The sequence below is a fragment of the Vipera berus genome (genome assembly GCF_964194415.1).
Source record: "Vipera berus genome assembly, chromosome: Z".
NCBI lineage: Eukaryota > Metazoa > Chordata > Lepidosauria > Squamata > Viperidae > Vipera > Vipera berus.
In genome coordinates, this window is record NC_138205.1 from 56,559,108 (window position 1) to 56,576,470 (window position 17,363).

General features: G+C 43.2%; 1 long non-coding RNA gene across 2 annotated transcripts; it reads left to right on the forward strand.

The window, feature by feature from the left end:
- Positions 1–550: 550 nt before the first annotated feature.
- On the forward strand, positions 551–9,541 carry LOC308677488. 2 transcript variants are annotated; one of them, XR_014028502.1, is made up of 4 exons: positions 551–683; positions 6,337–6,570; positions 7,835–8,002; positions 8,107–9,541. It is a non-coding gene; the product is annotated as an uncharacterized lncRNA (long non-coding RNA). The 2 variants fall into 2 exon arrangements; XR_014028503.1 differs by lacking the exon at positions 7,835–8,002.
- Positions 9,542–17,363: the final 7,822 nt, after the last annotated feature.

The window sequence follows — 17,363 nt, forward strand, 5'->3', positions numbered from 1 at the left end:
ATCTGCCTGGGGAACAGAAAGGAAGGTCTCAATAGAGATATACAAGATGCTGATTTCACACATTACTAGAATAAGATGGTCGATAAGATTGAATATTGTATAATTATATATAAATGGTATGTATATAAAATGTATATAAAACACAAAAATGATGTAAGACAAGAAGGAATGTCAGAACATTAACACTTTGTCCAAAGTTTTAAATAATAAAATTTGTAATAATTTTTTTTAAAAAAAGAAGCAGAATTGTGACAGGCCTGTCTTAGGACTCCTCTGATCTTTCCTATGTACAGTTGCTCTCTTCTGCATGGTAACTACTCACCATGTCAGAAATTGCAACAGCTCTGAAATATTGGAATTCTTACTCTTCTCAGAAAAAATAGGGCACATCAATATATGGATATTACTTTGGAAGCAGCTGAGAATAAGGATACTGGATCTATTATAATAATAATAGCTTGACAAAGGTTGAACAGCCTGATTAGAAGACTGTGTAGTTTTAAAAGCACATTGTAACATCATCTTTTATTCCTTTTGTATTTACAGAAGTTCAGAAGAGGGGGAGGAAGATGAAGAAGACTAATCCTACTCAGTGCTTTTTTTTTGTAAAAGAAAAAGGTGCCAGAACTCACACATGTCATACAACCCGCCTTGCCTACCCTACAAGGTTTCATCCCAAAAAGGTGCCGGAACTCCGTTTTGAGCATTCTATGACAAAAAAAGCCCTGATCCTACTTATCTAGAGCAGTTATTACTAAATATTATATTATTAAATACATTATTTGTTATTCACCTTTTTATTTTATTGGGATCTAAGATGGCGGACGTGCAGGCGGACGTGTTAGGCTGAGCTCTGCAGGTCCTAGAAAAGAGGTGTCCTAGGAGCCCCTCAGGGGTGTTTTATACCCTCTGTGTTGGGGTGAAGTGCAGTGGCAATGATTTAGGCAGCTGGACAAAGCTGTCTGCTGCCTGCTAACCTGGTTGTTGGCGTTCCGCTGGGCTGTTGGTCTGCTGCTTGCCGGGCTGGATGTTCGCGGCATCTTTCCGCTGTGTCGGGCAACCTCCGAGCTGCTTTCGACGGCGTCTGGCATTTTCGGCGTTTTCGGCGGCTGGTGGCGGTGTTTTCGGCGGCGACGGAGCCGGCGTCTTCGGATGGCTCCCGACTGTTGACGACTTCGGCGGAGATGTTTGCGGACCGCTTTGGGCCGTTTCTTTGGTCGTCCTGGTTCTGCTTTCAACTATGTCGGCGACGGCGCTTTCGGCCCATTTCGATGGCGACGGCGGCGTCGGCGTTGCTCCCGGGCCGTTCTGGGCCACTTTGTTATCGACCGCTGCGGTTTGGCCTGCTCCTCTCGGACTGTTTGTCCCGCTGCCGCCGGGCCTTTTCGGCCCGCTTTCCATCGGCGGTGGCGATGGCGTCTCCTGGATTGTTTTCGGCTTCGGCGGCGTTCTGGTGGCAATGGTGATGGCGGCGGCGTCCGTAGCGGCGCTCCGGCAGTGGTAGCGGCCTCGATGGCTCGGCGGTGGTGTTGTGGTCGACCTACCTTCTCCTCTGTCTGCTCTGCTTGCTCCAGATGGTCTGGCACCCTCACTGTTTCTGGTGGCCCCGAAGGTTCCTGGGTTAGCCGGTTAACCCCGGTGGAGCCCAGTGGAGTCCAGCGGACCCTGGTTATTCCGGAGGATCCTGAAAGACCTACGCTCTCCATGGCACCTGTTGTGATCCGGTCGGTGCCGTTGGATTTTGAGGGGGCTCCAGGGAAATCAGTAGACTTGGGGGAGTCAGACTTTGTAGATCACACTCTGGAAGGCCCCAATGACTGTAGAACTGAGGGCCCATGGAGTTGTGGCCAGGTACAACCTCCTGGAATGGCGGAGCAGCGGAGGACTTGGCCGTTAGCAGAGCAGACTATGATGGCTTGCTACATTACTATACTCCTGCCTTTACAAACTATCGTGCATTGTCTTTTACACAGCATCCCCAAAGGATTCAGAGGACCCTGGGTATTAGCCACCGTGAGAGGGTGGCTTGAACTTACATCTGCTGCCCCTAGAGGTGAGAGCTCAATGGGGCATGCTATACCCAGAGTGGTTGTTTCAGACCAACCCCCCCCCGGGAATTGGCTCTGCGATCATCGTGAGAGGACGGTGGTCGGCCTGCCCGGGGGGTTCACCCAGCTGAGTGGCAGTAGCTGGGTGGAGGGCTGGGACACCTATTTATCCTCTGTCTAGATCCTCCTTATTGACTATCGACTATGGACTGCCTTTTATCTGGACTGCTCCTTATGCCTTATTTTAAGTACTCTTTCACGGACTTGTTCGCCCTCAGGGGTGCTCCCCCTTCCTGGGTGCGACCCGCCTTTCTAGCTGCTTATAATCTCGAGGAAGGGCCCATTTATTGGGACCCTGAGAGATGGCTGGGCACGGGTAGGGGCCTTCGACGTAAACCCAACAAGAGGCCCCTGGTTAGTTTTTTGTCTAAATTTTTTTGGGGGTTAGGGAGGGGGGAGGGTACTGCTTACAAGCGGTGAGGCACTCCGACCCTCTGGTTCCGCCCCGAGGTCCCGGGAGTGAGGATGTGCAGCCTCCTGAGCTCCGGCTGGTGTACTTGAATGCCACGTCTGTCGCTAACAAAGCTCCTCTCATCTGTGATTTGGTCGAGGGTGAGCAGGCGGACCTGGCTTGCATCACGGAGACTTGGTTGGGCCCAGAGGGCGGGATTCCTCTGGTTGATCTTTGCCCACCAGGTTTCCGGGTGCTACACCGGCCTCGGGCTCAGGGTAGGGGTTGGAGTGTGGCTGTTGTTATGAGGGAGACCTTGTGTCCGCGGGAGGCCACCGTTCCCCAGATAGTCGGGTGTGAGTCTCTCTTCTTGAGATGCGGCCCTGGTGCACAGTTGGGCTTGCTGCTGGTGTACCTTTCGCTTAGTCATGCAGCAGCAGCCCTGCCTGAGCTTCTCGATGTCCTCTCTGGGTTGGTGATTGAGTTCCCGAAACTTATAGTTTTGGGGGACTTCAATCTACCATCTCTGGGAGGATCATCTGAGTTAGCTCGGGAGTTCATGGCTTCCATGAGGGCCATGGACCTGACGCAAGTAATTTCTGGACCGACTCATGTGGGAGGCCACACCCTTGACCTGATTTTCTTATCTGGACGGTGGTTAGATGATCTTGGTGGGGGCTTCCCAATTGTTATGCCCCTGTCATGGACCGATCATCATCTCCTGCGGCTGGTCTTCCGTTTTGCCACCCCCCGCCGTGGGTTCGTGGAACCAATTAGATGGTACCGCCCCAGACGCTTGATGGATCCCGAGAGGTTCCAGGCAGCGCTGGGGTCCCCACCTGCCTCCTTCGCTCACAGCTCGGCAGATGCCCTAGTGGAAGCCTGGGAAAGGGCAGCCACTGAGGCTCTTGACCAAGTTGTACCCTTGCGGCCCCTGACCCGGTGCAGATCCCGTCGAGCTCCATGGTTTTCCGCGGAGCTCCGGGAGATGAAGCGTCGGAGATGGGGCCTAGAGAGCGGTTGGAGATCCAGCCGATCCGAATCCGACCGATTGCGACTAAGAGCCTATATCAGGTCTTATCTCGCTGCGATAAGGGTGGCGAGGTCTAATCACTTTGCTACCCTTATCGCGTCCGCAGATAATCGCCCGGCCGCCCTGTTTAGGGTGACTCGCTCCCTCCTTAATCAAGAGGTGAGGGAGGAACCCTTGCAGGGTCGTGCCGAGGAGTTTAACCAACATCTGTCGGACAAAATTGCTCGGATTCGGACCGGTCTGGACTCTGACTGGGCAGAGTCTGACGATCAGGACACGGGCGGTCTTGTCGATATCACCTGGGAGGAGTTTGATTCTGTGACTCCGGAGGAAGTGGACAGGATTATGGGGAGGCTGAGCTCCACCACGTTTATTGGACCCGTGCCCTTCCTGGCTGGTCTATGCAGCACGGGAGAGGACACGCAGCTGGTTCCAGGCAGTTATATTGGCTTCTTTGAATGAGGGTAGCTTCCCTGCCGTCTTGAAAGAGGCGGTGGTGAGGCCTCTCCTCAAGATGCCTGCCTTGGACCCAGCTGTATTGAACAACTTTCGTCCGGTCTCCAACCTTCGCTTTCTTGCGAAGGTTGTTGAGAGTGTGGTGGCGCATCAGCTCCCTCTGGTCCTGGATGAAGCGGATTATCTAGACCCGTACCAATCGGGTTTCAGGCCCGGGTACAGCACGGAGACGGCATTGGTCGCGTTGGTGAATGATCTCTGGAGGGCTCGGGACAGGGGACATTCCTCTGTTCTAGTCCTATTAGACCTCTCAGCGGCTTTCGATACCATCGACCATGGTATCTTGCTGCGGCGTCTCAGGGGACTGGGAGTGGGAGGCACGGTTTTACAGTGGTTCTCCTCCTATCTCCAGGGACGTTCGCAGTCGGTGTTGACAGGAGGGCAGAGGTCGACCGCGAGGTCTCTCGTTTGTGGAGTTCCTCAGGGGTCGGTCCTCTCGCCTCTCCTGTTCAACATCTATATGAAACCACTGGGTGAGATCATTCGTGGCTTTGGAGTTGGGTATCATCAGTACGCTGATGATACCCAGCTTTTTCTTTCGACCCCAAACCACCCCAGTGATGCCCTCAACGTGATGTCCCGTTGCCTGGAGGCGGTTCGGGTCTGGATGGGGAGGAACAGGCTTCAACTCAACCCCGACAAGACTGAGTGGCTTTGCATACCTTCATCCCAGGCCAATTTGGATATTCCATCTCTCTCCATGGGGGGTGAACTATTACCCCCCGTAGATAGGGCTCGCAACTTGGGAGTCCTCCTAGATTCACAGCTTACCTTGGAAGATCATATAGTGGCTGTGACTAGGGGGGCTTTCGCCCAGGTTCGCCTGGTGCGCCAGTTGCGGCCCTATCTAGGCCGGGATGACTTATGCACGGTCACTCACGCGCTCGTGACCTCTCGTCTGGACTACTGCAACGCTCTCTACATGGGGCTGCCCTTGAGGACCACCCGGAGGCTCCAACTGGTACAGAATGCAGCCGCGAGAGTTGTGTTGGGAGTCTCCCGATACTCCCATGTTACACCTCTGCTCCGTGAGCTGCATTGGTTACCAGTTGTCTTCCGGTTAGATTCAAGGTACTAGTAATGGTGTTTAAAGCCCTACATGGCAGGGGTCCGGAATACCTCAGGGAACACCTGCTGCCGGCATCAACCTCCCTGCGCCCTGTGCGTTCCCACAGAGAAGGACTCCTCAGGGTGCCACCGATCAGAGAATGTCGATTGGTGGCCCCCAGGGGGAGATCCTTCTCTGTGGGCGCTCCGGAACTATGGAATCAGTTACCGGTAGAGCTCCGGATGGCGCCCGATCTTCGCTCCTTTCGCCGCGATCTAAAAACATTTTTATTCGAAGAAGCCGGCCTGGCCTGATGGGGGATTGGTGGGGTTTTTATTGCTGTATTTTTGGGGTTTTTATAAATGTATTGTATTAATTGTTTTTTAATGGGCAACTATTTAATCTTCTTTTAATATTTGTAATTTTGCATTTTATTCTTGCCCTGTTCACCGCCCTGAGTCCTTCGGGAGAAGGGCAGTATAGAAATATTAATAAACTAAACTAAACTAAACTAAACTATTGTTATCCTTATCCTATTTCAGAATAGCCATTCTCCTATCTGGAGCAAATGCAGTTGTATTGGGCTAAGGTTCTTATTACTCCTGGCCCTAGTGGCTACCAATCATAAAGTCTATAGATTTTCTGGTGTTTTACAAATATGTAGAACATTCACATGGCATTTCTATATGGCAAGATTACCCTTGTATGTATGTATTCATTTATTTATTGCATCTCTAGAAAATTTTCAATAATATTTTCAGCTTCCCAAATGCAGAATACAGTATCAGATCTTTTTATATCTATAACTAAAAGTATGACTATAAAGTATATCATAAAAAAGTAGCAGGAAGTGAAATAAGACAGTGTGATTAAATCCACAACATTTGCAGTACAAAATGAAAATGTAACATATTAAAAAAGACTGGGGAATGTAACAATATTGATTTGATAGCAAAATAGAAAAATTAGTTGTATAAGACTATTCTCTTTTTTTAGTGAAAACATTCTATTTTCCTCACTTCATTTGTCAGGAGCATCTGAAAACAACATTTGAGAAAGCTATCATAGTTCTAATTGAGAGATGTGAGAATATAAACTCTTTCTAAAATGTTGTCCATAGATGTTGAGCCCATTCCAATTGTGGCAGAAGTGGAAGGTCCTAGGAATCTGATTTGCTAGCAATGATGGGGAAGTTTGGCAAGTCCTTGTCTAAATACCTGGGATTATTTTCTTTTGTTAGGAAAAGCAACCCTTTCAAGGGGGCAGCAGAGCTAGCAAAGTCCATTGTTAAAACAAGGAATCTCAAGACAATAAATCTGACTGAAGATGAAAGGATGAAGTTTGGCCAGAGTTGACTCCGGAGACTGCCTGGAGAAGTCCAGAACTCTAGAAGATAGGCTTAAGATACAGAAGGATCTCCACAGACTTGAACATTGGACACTATCTAACAAAATGAAATTCAGTGGTGAAAAAAGTAAGGGTTCCTCACTTAGGCAAGAAAAAACAAATGCACAGGTATAGTATAGGTCAGGGGTAAGCAAGCTTGGCTCTTTTGTGACTCGTGGACTTCAACTCCCAGAATTCCTGAACAAGCATGTTTGCTCAATAGTAGCAACTGTGAGCGGGATCTTGGACTCCTAGTGGACAGACATTTAAATATGAGCCAGCAGTGTGATGCAGCTGCCCAAAAAGCCAACTCATTGCTAAGCTGCATTAACAAAGGGATAGAATCAAGATCATGTGAAGTGTTAATGCCACTTTACAATGCCTTGGTAAGGCCACAGTTGGAATACTGCATTTAGTTTTGATCATCACAAAGTAAAAAAAATGTTGAGACTCTAGAAAGAATACAGAGAAGAGCAACAAAGATGATTAGCGGGCTGGGGGCTAAAAGGTATAAGGAACGGTTGCTGCAATTGGGTATGTCAAATTTAATGAAGAGAAGGACAAGGGGTGACATGATAGCATTGTTTCAATATCTCAGGGGTTGCCACATAAAAGAGGGAGTCAACCTCTTCTCCAAAGCACCTGAAGGCAGGACAAGAAGCAACAGATGGAAACTAATCAGAGAGAACCAACCTAGAACTAAGGAGAAATTTCCTGACAGAACAATTAATCAGTGGAACAACCTGCCTCCAGAAGCTGTGAATGCTCCAACACTGGAAGTTTTTAAGAAGAGATTGGATAGCCATTTGTCTGAAATGGTATAGGGTTTCCTGCCTGAGCAGAGGATTGGACTAGATGATCGCTAAGATCCCTTCCAATTGTAAGGTCCCAGTTCCTTACATGAACTTGAGATATCATATCAATCTAATCAGATAAGCCAAGTGGAGACTTCTTGATCAAGCAGCACTTTATTTGATCAAATTAAGCAGCTGGGTGGAACGCTGGCAGAATTACGTCCAGAAGTGCCTCACCTTAGAAAGTTGGTAGCATTGCTTTATAAACTTTTTTAGCCAATGAAAATCAGTCAACAGCCATTACATCATAAGAAAGACATCAATCATTCCTGTACACTCCTTTATTCCCTCCTTCAGTATATTGCATCCATTTACATGTTTCCCACGTTTGCATGATATTTCCCTGGTGCAAAAGCCGATTACAAAAAGCAAGAAAGCAACTGTTAGACTAAACAACTTCCCTTTGCTCCAGAACCCTTCATTTCCTCCCTTTAATTTTGTAACAGAATGCTTTCTGTTACTTGGTGGCCAATGACATATATTCCTTTGTTATTGCAGTGATAATCAGGACCTTGGCTGGCTTACTGGGTTTATCACTACTTACAGAGGATGCTCTGACCCTCATCCCCAAGATGGTTGAAGTAACTGTTCTTTGGATAACAGGAAACACCATGGAGCAATTCAGTATCTAGTAGCTTGGAAACACCTCCCCTCCTCAGAAAATGAGTGGGTCAATAAACACCATGTTAGGGCACCAAAGTTACTTAAGAGGTTTCATATAGAACATCCTAACAAACCAGGCTAACATTTATATTTTATTTCCTCTACAGATGGACCTATCTTTCTTTTAAGGAGGGCAGATTGTCAGAATCCATTTATATCCCATTCCTAAATCCCTATCTGTATACTCCCAAATCTCACACCTCTCACTGAATTCTGCCATTCCCAAGGAGGAGGAGAAAAGATGTTTATTGGCTATCCCTATCCATTAGATGCAAGGTTGCTTATTCAGCCTGCCTGGAGGCCGTCATCAAAGACCAGGGAAAGAACCTTTGAACTGAGAAGAACAAAGAAAGGGGAGGGGGAGAGATTCTGGTTTGTATCTCCGATTAGAATCTGAAGGGGAGGAAGTAAATGTCGTAAAGGCATGGAAGATCCCTCTTCCCATGGAAGGTTTTGACACCTAAACCTTAATTGATCCTGGACTGACCAAATGGACTGAAGGGAGGGGGCTTTACTTGGGAACACTTTAAAAGTATCAATCTGCAACACAGTTTCCAGATCCTGTCTAAATTTTCCACTGACAATCATGTTTTAGTAAAAGCTCCTGCTTGGACAATCCTGTCTCCAAGAGTTCTTCTTTCCTAAAACGTGGATTGGGGTGGGTCCTGACACTTAGTTTTCTCTATGTAGGAAATCTCTTCAGTGAAGATAGGCCACAAGAATCAGGTCTGCTCACTTTTTTTATTAAAAAAAAGATTTTGGACAATGTCGAGGATAATACAACATTGCATCTGACACAAGTGGGGTAGAAGACAGAAATAAAATATTAAAATAATATACATACATCAGAAACAAATGCAAATGCATGTTAGAAATTAAATGTACAGGCATCCAGTCCAAACCAAGAATAAGGTAAAAGAAAAAAGAAAAGAAATGCAAAACAATTGCAAAGAGGGCACTAGACCTATGTGATTTCTTAAATGTAATCAGTGTATAACATGATATTATTAGCAGTAATAATAATCTTAAAACTCAGCAGTATATTTCTGGAAAGGCAGGACTGATTTAATTATCTTTCCAAGTCCATAAAAACATCATGTCAGTACCTTCTTAATGGACTAATTCCTTAAAGATGAAGGCGTTTTTGAGATAAATAACATGACTAAATATCTCTTCCATCTAGCACTAAAGTGATCGTACATCAAAGAGGTCAGTTCTGTGGATAAGAATATTAATTTTTACCTGTACTATAAAGAAAATATTAGTCATGTCTTTATTTAAACTTGGCAATTCCAGCAGAATTAAAGAATAATATAGGAAATGCTGCATGTGATTTGAAAGAAACTTCTTTAAAATGTTGATTGCACAATTTCTAATTAAGAAGGTATAGAGTCTAAGTTGCATGCCTACATATAATTGAGTACACACTTAGGAATATACTACTTTAATGTAGTTAAAGGCTTAAATAGAGTGGTTATCAGTAAAAAAATTCCAATTACCAGAACTAGCTTCTGTTTTCAAGATTTTGGATTACATAATTCAAACAGGCATTATGTAATCACCTATTTAAACATTTTAATGTGTTCAATTTTGTGGCCATTCCTATCAAAGAACAACAAACAAGACAAATCTTTTAAAATACATTCTCAACTTAGAACCACAATTGAGCTCAAAATTTCTGTTGGTAAGCAAGATAGTTAAGTGATTTTTGCCCCATTTTATTTATTTTATTATATTTATATACCGCCCTTTCCCGAAGGACTCAGGGCGGTTATGTCCTTTCTTGCAGTGAATCATTCAATTGTTAAGTTAGTAGCACAGTTGTTAAATGAATCTGGTTTCCTCATTAACTTTGCTTGTCAGAAGGTTGCAAAAGGTGATCATATGACCCCAGGACATTGCAACCATCATAAATATGAACCAGTTGCCAAGTATCTGAATTTTAATAATCTGACCATGTGGATGCTGCAACATGTCACTTTTTCAGTGCTATTGTAACTTCAAGTGCTCACTAAACAAATTATTGTAAGTTGAAGACTACCTATATTGTGATTTTAGGAATACACACACAAACTGAGAGTTTGTGATAGGCTATTATGATAGTAAAAAGCTCATCACTACTATAATGAGGGAAGCATGTTACATGCTAAGAGTATTATGGGATAGATGAAGCTTAAGCACAAGTACTAGATATGTAAGTTTGCATTAACTGACGTATGATCTTTTTTCTATAATTTTCTTGATTTAAAAAGGAATAAAAGTTATGTACAAATAATATTTAATTGTCCTTGTTAAAAGATCAGTGAGATACCCTCATTACTTCTGTGCAGAAATAAAGTTCCCTGAGTCTGTATGTCTTTTGGAAACATACATCAGATTAAAAAAATTGTCAGGTGCTCTGGCCAACAAATTCATAAAGGAGATTCTCTGTGTGATGACCAGATATAGTATGGGTATATTTGGCTTGGCACAGAACTTTTGTGAAAAAGATCTGGGTAAATCATAAGTGTTGTGTTGCTAAAAAAGGCAAAAGCAATTATAAATTCTGTCAACAGTAGTTGTAGATGAGGACAATAGTTCCTGTTGAAATAAAAAAGTGAAATATAAACCTATTAAACAAATGCATATTCTGTGTTGGTTATATTATCTAGAATTTTATGTTTTATTATTTTAATAAAGATGGTATAAATACTTTTAGCATGGCATCCATATCTCCTTCTAAGGTTCAGAAAACCTTGTTTTCTTTTTAATGAGTCACTTTTTTAATGTGCATAAACTAGCCTGTTCATAAACAATAGAGAGCATATTTTATACTTTCAAGTTGCAAGTCCAACTGGGAGAGTTAGTAATGCAACCCATACATTTGCTGCTTGTGGAATACTATCTAAAGTCAATGTTCTCTATTGTTCAATAGTCACATGTAATCAGTATCTTTTATTTGATCACTTGTTTTCTCACATATCAAATATACTAAATGTATGTCTCATTTATTTGTATACCCTATAAAAAATTAATCCTCTCCCCATAAACACTTTGGTTTTGCCTGAAATACTTGTGATTCATATTGTTGGGTAAGAGCGAAAAAGCCACTTTTGTAAAAGATATATTTTTCTCTTTCAACTTCAAAGTTCCTTCAACTTTATGCAACTCAACATGCCTGACTTTCTATACACCTTGTTCAGATACTCCTGTTCTGAGTGCTACCTTTTAAAGATTCAAACTAGAACAGGCTTAACTGAAGAAAATAGTGGAATAGTATAGAAATAATGTTCTTGCTCCCATTTGTACTTTAGAACAGCACAATCATGTCCTGACATCTATTTTATTCCTTTCCTCCTTGATTTTATCTTAATCTAATTCTAACTTATCATTAACACCTTAAACATTCATCAGCTATACATACTACTATTGCAAGCAAGGTAACTCCATACTGGGTGCATTTTATTTTTTTAACTATATTGCATTGTCTCTAATAAATGTTACTTACAGTCCATTTCTCTAACCAAAGTATTTTAAATTCTGTATCTATTTTCTTTCATATCCATTTCTTCTGCACAAACATACTTTTGTACTTTTTTCAGGCTTCCAGAAAATAAGACAGAAAGCCTCTAAAATTTAGAAAAGAAATTGCATTTGTTTTATAGATTGATAACTTCAGACTAATTTAAGTTTCTCACCTCATTCCCTCCCTATATTGTTCAGAGATTAATGATAAACTTTGAATTAGGATTTTCTGACTATGTGGTTGATAGAAGAGGGTATTTGTCGCTCAGGGCTGAATCATGGGGTCCTTGGTGCTCTGAGTTTTCTTCCAGATGTTTTGCTGAAGTTTCTATGCATTAATTGAAAATTACCAAAGTTAAATGAATACAATGTCGACCATGTGTCATATTTTATACCTGCCTGTTGATGTCCTGAATAACAATTTATGATAATAATAACAACACATATCAAATGAAATAAAATTTTATGGCACAAAACCGCTTAATCGGTTGGATTAAAATATCCTCAAAAATGGTAAGGATTCTGTCAATCTTCAGCAGAAAAATGTTAGCTTTTTAAATAAAAGCAGGTATACGTGCTCTATGCGTAACGGGCAGCTGTTACATTTCAGGCTCTGTTAAAAGCCGAATGCCAGTGTGTGCGTTCCCGGAACCGTATTTATTAATGCCTAGTGGCTGAGATAGGGAATTGCATTCCCCAGAATTCAGTGCGGCCTCATTGCTTTTCTACGGTTGGTGCGGTGCTTTTTTAAGCTGGAGTGTGGTGAGATGTGGGACATAGCAATAATATTAACGTCTTAGCTGAGCGATATGATTAAATACAAGTATGATGATTCTTCAAGTCCGATATCAGAATCTGAACTCGACCCAGATCCTCTGCATTATCCACCACCTCCTCCTCTGCAATTGCCGCGTCTGGAGAAACCGCTGCGCCAGGCCTTCTACAACACCGGAGCTCTGGTGCTGGTGGGACTATGCTGTGGGGTGGGAGTACTCATTTATTTTATCCTCGAGGCGTTTTTGCGTCCACTACTGTGGGCTGTCCTATGCGGCACCTTTTTGCACCCGTTCAAAAGTTCCCTGACGGCATTTGGCCGTCGCTGGCTGCGTCGCCTCCGCCATTCTAACACACCAGTATTTTTGGCTACTTTCTTATCGCCACTGTTTTTTGCTAATGCGGCCGCCGAAACAGTGGGCAATGAGATCATAGGGCGCCGTCGGCTTCTTATCCTTTTGAGTGCCGGAAGTCCCGTTTTGTATGGACTATACTGCGTCGGTACTTCCTTTGGAGTCCAGGTCGCTCTTGAGTATTCCGCCAGCATCATTTGCCGAGGACTAGATTATTTCAGTAGCCGTTGGGTAAGTTATAATAAACTTTGTGAAAGTAGCGGCATAGGTGGATTTACTCGTTATAGCGAGTTACATATTAACCAACCACCACGTCCGGCCCAGCCTGTTGGTCAGTCTAACCCACGTGAATTAGCATTACGAGTAAATTTCGGAGAAAATTCATAGGTGGGACGCATGCGTGAAGATTTTTGAACGAACAAGTTTAACCAGTAGCGACTTGAATTACCTCAGTGCAATTTGAACTAAGGTTACCCCCCCCCCCCTAAACTGTGCTAAACTGCAAAATCATTGAACTGAAGGGCATTAAAAATGACAATGCTTTTTGAAAGTAATGAGAGTCTATAGGAAAGAATTGAAAATAATTATTGAGCGTCATTTAAATAATTTCTTGTTACAAATGTAATCGATTAAACAAGAAACAGATCATAGAAGGAATGAAATGGATTACAGAAAAGTTATATATTGCTTTTTTAAAAAGCTGGATTTACAATACGTGTTGTTTTGATTGAAAATATGGTATCAAATATAAATGCAATAATGCTGTTTCTACTTTATTATTTTAATTGCTAATTCTAATGTTTTGTTTAATATAATTTTAATGCTTTCTCTTCATAACAATGCTTGTATTATTAGACTAGAATTTCAATGTTTAGGAATATTGTAGTAATAGATTTCAAGGACATCGTGACAGTCTTCTGGGATTGTAATAGACCTTGAACTAGAAATATGTGTGCAAGCTGTTTTGGTACCAAATGCTTGTCTTGTATTCAGTCAAACTGTACATTTAAGCAAGAAACAAGCAGTCGCCATCCCCTTCTTACCTATGATGCATTTCTCTATTTTTTTATAAATTTAAACAGAGTAGAACCAAGCATAGATTCATTTGTAAGGCATATGAGCAAATAAATAAATGAAGCTATTTTTCAACAGTGTATAAATCAGATAGAATATTTTTTAACATTAGGGAAGAATAAAATTGCCCTAACAGGTTGAATCCTAAGTTTAACCCACTAGTACTTTTGAGTACAGAATAAAAGAGTTAATTGATTTTAAAAATCAAAGTGATTATTGTTTCATGGCTAACTATTTCAACCTGTTAGGGCATTTCTATTCCTAATGTTAAAAAAAATAGGGAAGGTTGCAGTGTTGCACTGCCTTTTAAAAGATTAATCAAGATCACTTGCATCATAAGTGATGTGGGAAGCAAGGCAAAGCAACAGCCCAAACCTTGCTCCCAATTATTCTTGGAAAGAATGAGAATTAGCAGCCCACCAAACAGTTTTCCAGTAGTATGTTGCTATCCAGAAACCTGCTGGTCAACCAATTGACTAATTGCTGAGGGTTTATGGAGAACAGCAATATTGAAATCCCTTTTTGAGTTGCTGGATTTTGGCACTAGGGGCTGTATGGGAATTCCCTTAATTATTACTAGAGGTAGATTGTACAAGTTCTAATGATGCAAAATTGGAGAAGGGGACATTTGGGCACCATAAAAAATGTGCTATTGTCCTCGCTTCAAATAATTTGAGTGCTGCAAGTATAGAGTGAACAACCTGCCTAAATGTAAATCTTTGCTTTTCTCTACATTGAAACTCATTTTGCCCATTGTTCAAGTTGGTCAAGATCTTTTTGGATCCTGAATTTGTCTTCTGGGGTATTGGCTACTCCTGCCAATTTGGTGTCATTGCAGATTTGATGATTTCCCCTTCAATTCCCTCATCTAAGTCATTTATGATGATATTGAAGAGTACTGGGTCTAAGATGGAAATCTTGTGGTACCCCTCTGCTTACTTCTCTCCATGTGGATGTAGTGCCATTGAGGACTACTCATTGAGTATGGTTTGTCAGCCAACTACATATTTATCTGGTGTTGTATATTCCACCTTTTTCTAGTTTATCAGGGAGTAGGTTGTAGTCAACTTTATCAAATGCCTTACTGAAATCTAAGAATACTACATCCACAGCATTTCGCTGGTCTACTAGTTTAGTCACTTTATCAAAGAATGAAATAAGATTGGTTTGGCATGATCTGTTTTAAACAAACCTGTGCTGGCTACTAGTTATGACTTTGCTTCTAGTTGTTCGCAGATCCTTTTTTTGATTATCTTTTCTAGGATCTTCCCAGGTATTGATGTTAAACTGATTGGTCTGTAGTTTCCTGGGTCCATTTTTCCCCCTTTCTTGAAGATGGGGACCACATTAGCCCTTTTCCAATCCTCTGGTACTTCCCCGGTGCTCCAGGATTTATGAAAGATGTGGTGCAATGTTTTTGAGATAACAACTGCCAGCTCCTTCAGAACTCTAGGATGTAGTCTGTCGGGTCCCTGTGATTTCTCTTTGTCAGGGTCGGATAGGAGTACTCTTACCATTTTCTTCCTTATTTTAATTTTGTTTCTAGTATGTCTTTTGCAGTAGTTTTTTTGGGCTATAGTTTCTTTTTGTGTGAAAACTGATGCAAAGTATGAGTTAAGCAGCTCTCCCTGATGCCTGTTTATTTCCTTACCATCTTCTCTCTTTAGTGAGCTTACAGTTTGTGTTTTAAGATGGCCATTATTTTGCCAGTGCCCCAAAAGTCTACAATTACGGGTCTCAGTGATTACCGTCCAGTTGCACTTACATCCATCATTATGAAATGTTTTGAGAGGCTGATAAAGGACATTATTGTATCTAGATTCCCTCTAGCAGAGACATGTCAAACTCGCGACACCACATGACGTCTTGTGACATATCGGAGCTTTTTCACAATTGCCGGCAATGGGGTGGGCACAGTTTCTTCATGACGCATCTGGCCTGTGGGCCGGCAGTTCGACACCCCTGCTCTAGCATTTGACTCGTTTCAGTTTGCTTACTGTCCAAATCACTGTACAGAAAAGAAATATGTGCAAATGCTGTTTGTGGACTTCAGTTCGGCATTTAATATAATCATTCCTCAGCATCTAAAGACAAACTGGGCCTTTTAGATTTTAATACTTTTTTGTGCAACTAGATTCTTGATTTCTTATTGACAGGTCCCAATATGTGTGAGTTGGGACTAATTTCTAACACCATTTTCTTCAGCACAGGTTCTCTTCAGGGCTGCATCCAAAGTTTGCTGTTGTTCACCCTGTTGACCCATGACTGCTGTGCAAGGTTTGCCACCAACCATATTGTGAAGTATGGGGACAATACAACAGTAGTGGGCCTTATTCAAGATGAGGGTGCTTACTGCAAGGAGGTAGAGAGTTTGATGAACTGGTGTAATAAAAACAGCCTAGTTTTAAACATTAGAAAAATTAAAGAGATCATTGTCGATTTCAGAAAAGGCAGGCACAGCCACACTCCTCTGTGTATTAATGATTCACCTGTGGAGATGGTTAGCAGCATCAAATTTCTGGGTGTGCAGGTAATGAGTAGGCTGGTTTGGTCGCTCAACAGCGAGACACTGGTGAAGCAGGCACAGCAGCATTTTCTGCATTGCATGAGAAAAGTACATCTTCCTTCCCCTGTCCTGACCACTTTCTCTAGAAGGATGATTGAGAGCATCCTGTCATATTACATTAAGTCTGGTGTGGAAGCATTACTGCTTCAGATAGGAAGGTGGTGCAGGGTGTGGTGAGGATGGCAGAAAAGATTATTGGCAGTTCACTCTCTTCTATCCAGGACATAGCATAAAAGTGTTGCTTGAGCAGGGTCTGCAGTATTGTCTGGGACACCACACATCCTCTTCACGATCTGTTTTCCTTGTTAACCTTCTGGGAGGAGGCTTCGTGGTATGCGAAACAGAACATCCAGATTCAGTCACAGATTTGTTCCATACAGTATTAACCTTGTGTTATGTATGTATACACTTTTGAGAGTAGGCAAAAGAAATTTATTTTTAATGTGTGCCTGTGTGCCCACAGTAAAAAAATGACAATAAAGGTTGTCTTACATTACTCCAGAGATTAAACAATATAATCTCTTGGGACCTAGAGTACATACCTTTTCCATTGCAGTCCCTGCCTTCTGGAATACTACCGTATTTTCCGGTGTATAAGACGACTTTTTAACCCATGAAAATCACCTCAAAAGTTGGGGGGTCGTCTTATACGCCCAGTCGTCTTATATGCCGGAAAAAAATCAGCGATCGGGCGGGAGCCGGCAGGACTGCCCTGCGCATGCGCGCGCTCCCCAGCTGTTAAGGAGCACTCCTTAGCAGCTGGGGAGTGCGCGCGTGTGCAGGACTGTCCTGCCGGCTCCCGCTCGACGCTCTTCCCTCTTGAGGCAGCATCCCCGAGGAGCCGGGGAGCGAGCGAGCGGGAGAGCCAGCCAGCGAGTGAGTGCACAGGCAGGCGGGCGAGCAGCACCTGCTTTCGCGCCGCGCCAGAATTTCTCCCGCGCTCGCATGCCGGCCTCCCAGATGCCCCTCGCGCAAGCTCCGGATGCTGCCGCGCGCCGCCCGCCTTTCTAGCGCGGCTTTGTCTCTTTCGCGCTGTCTTGCGGGCGTTGCCGCTGCCACCCCTCAACGTGCGTCCCCCCCGCCGCAAGAGGGT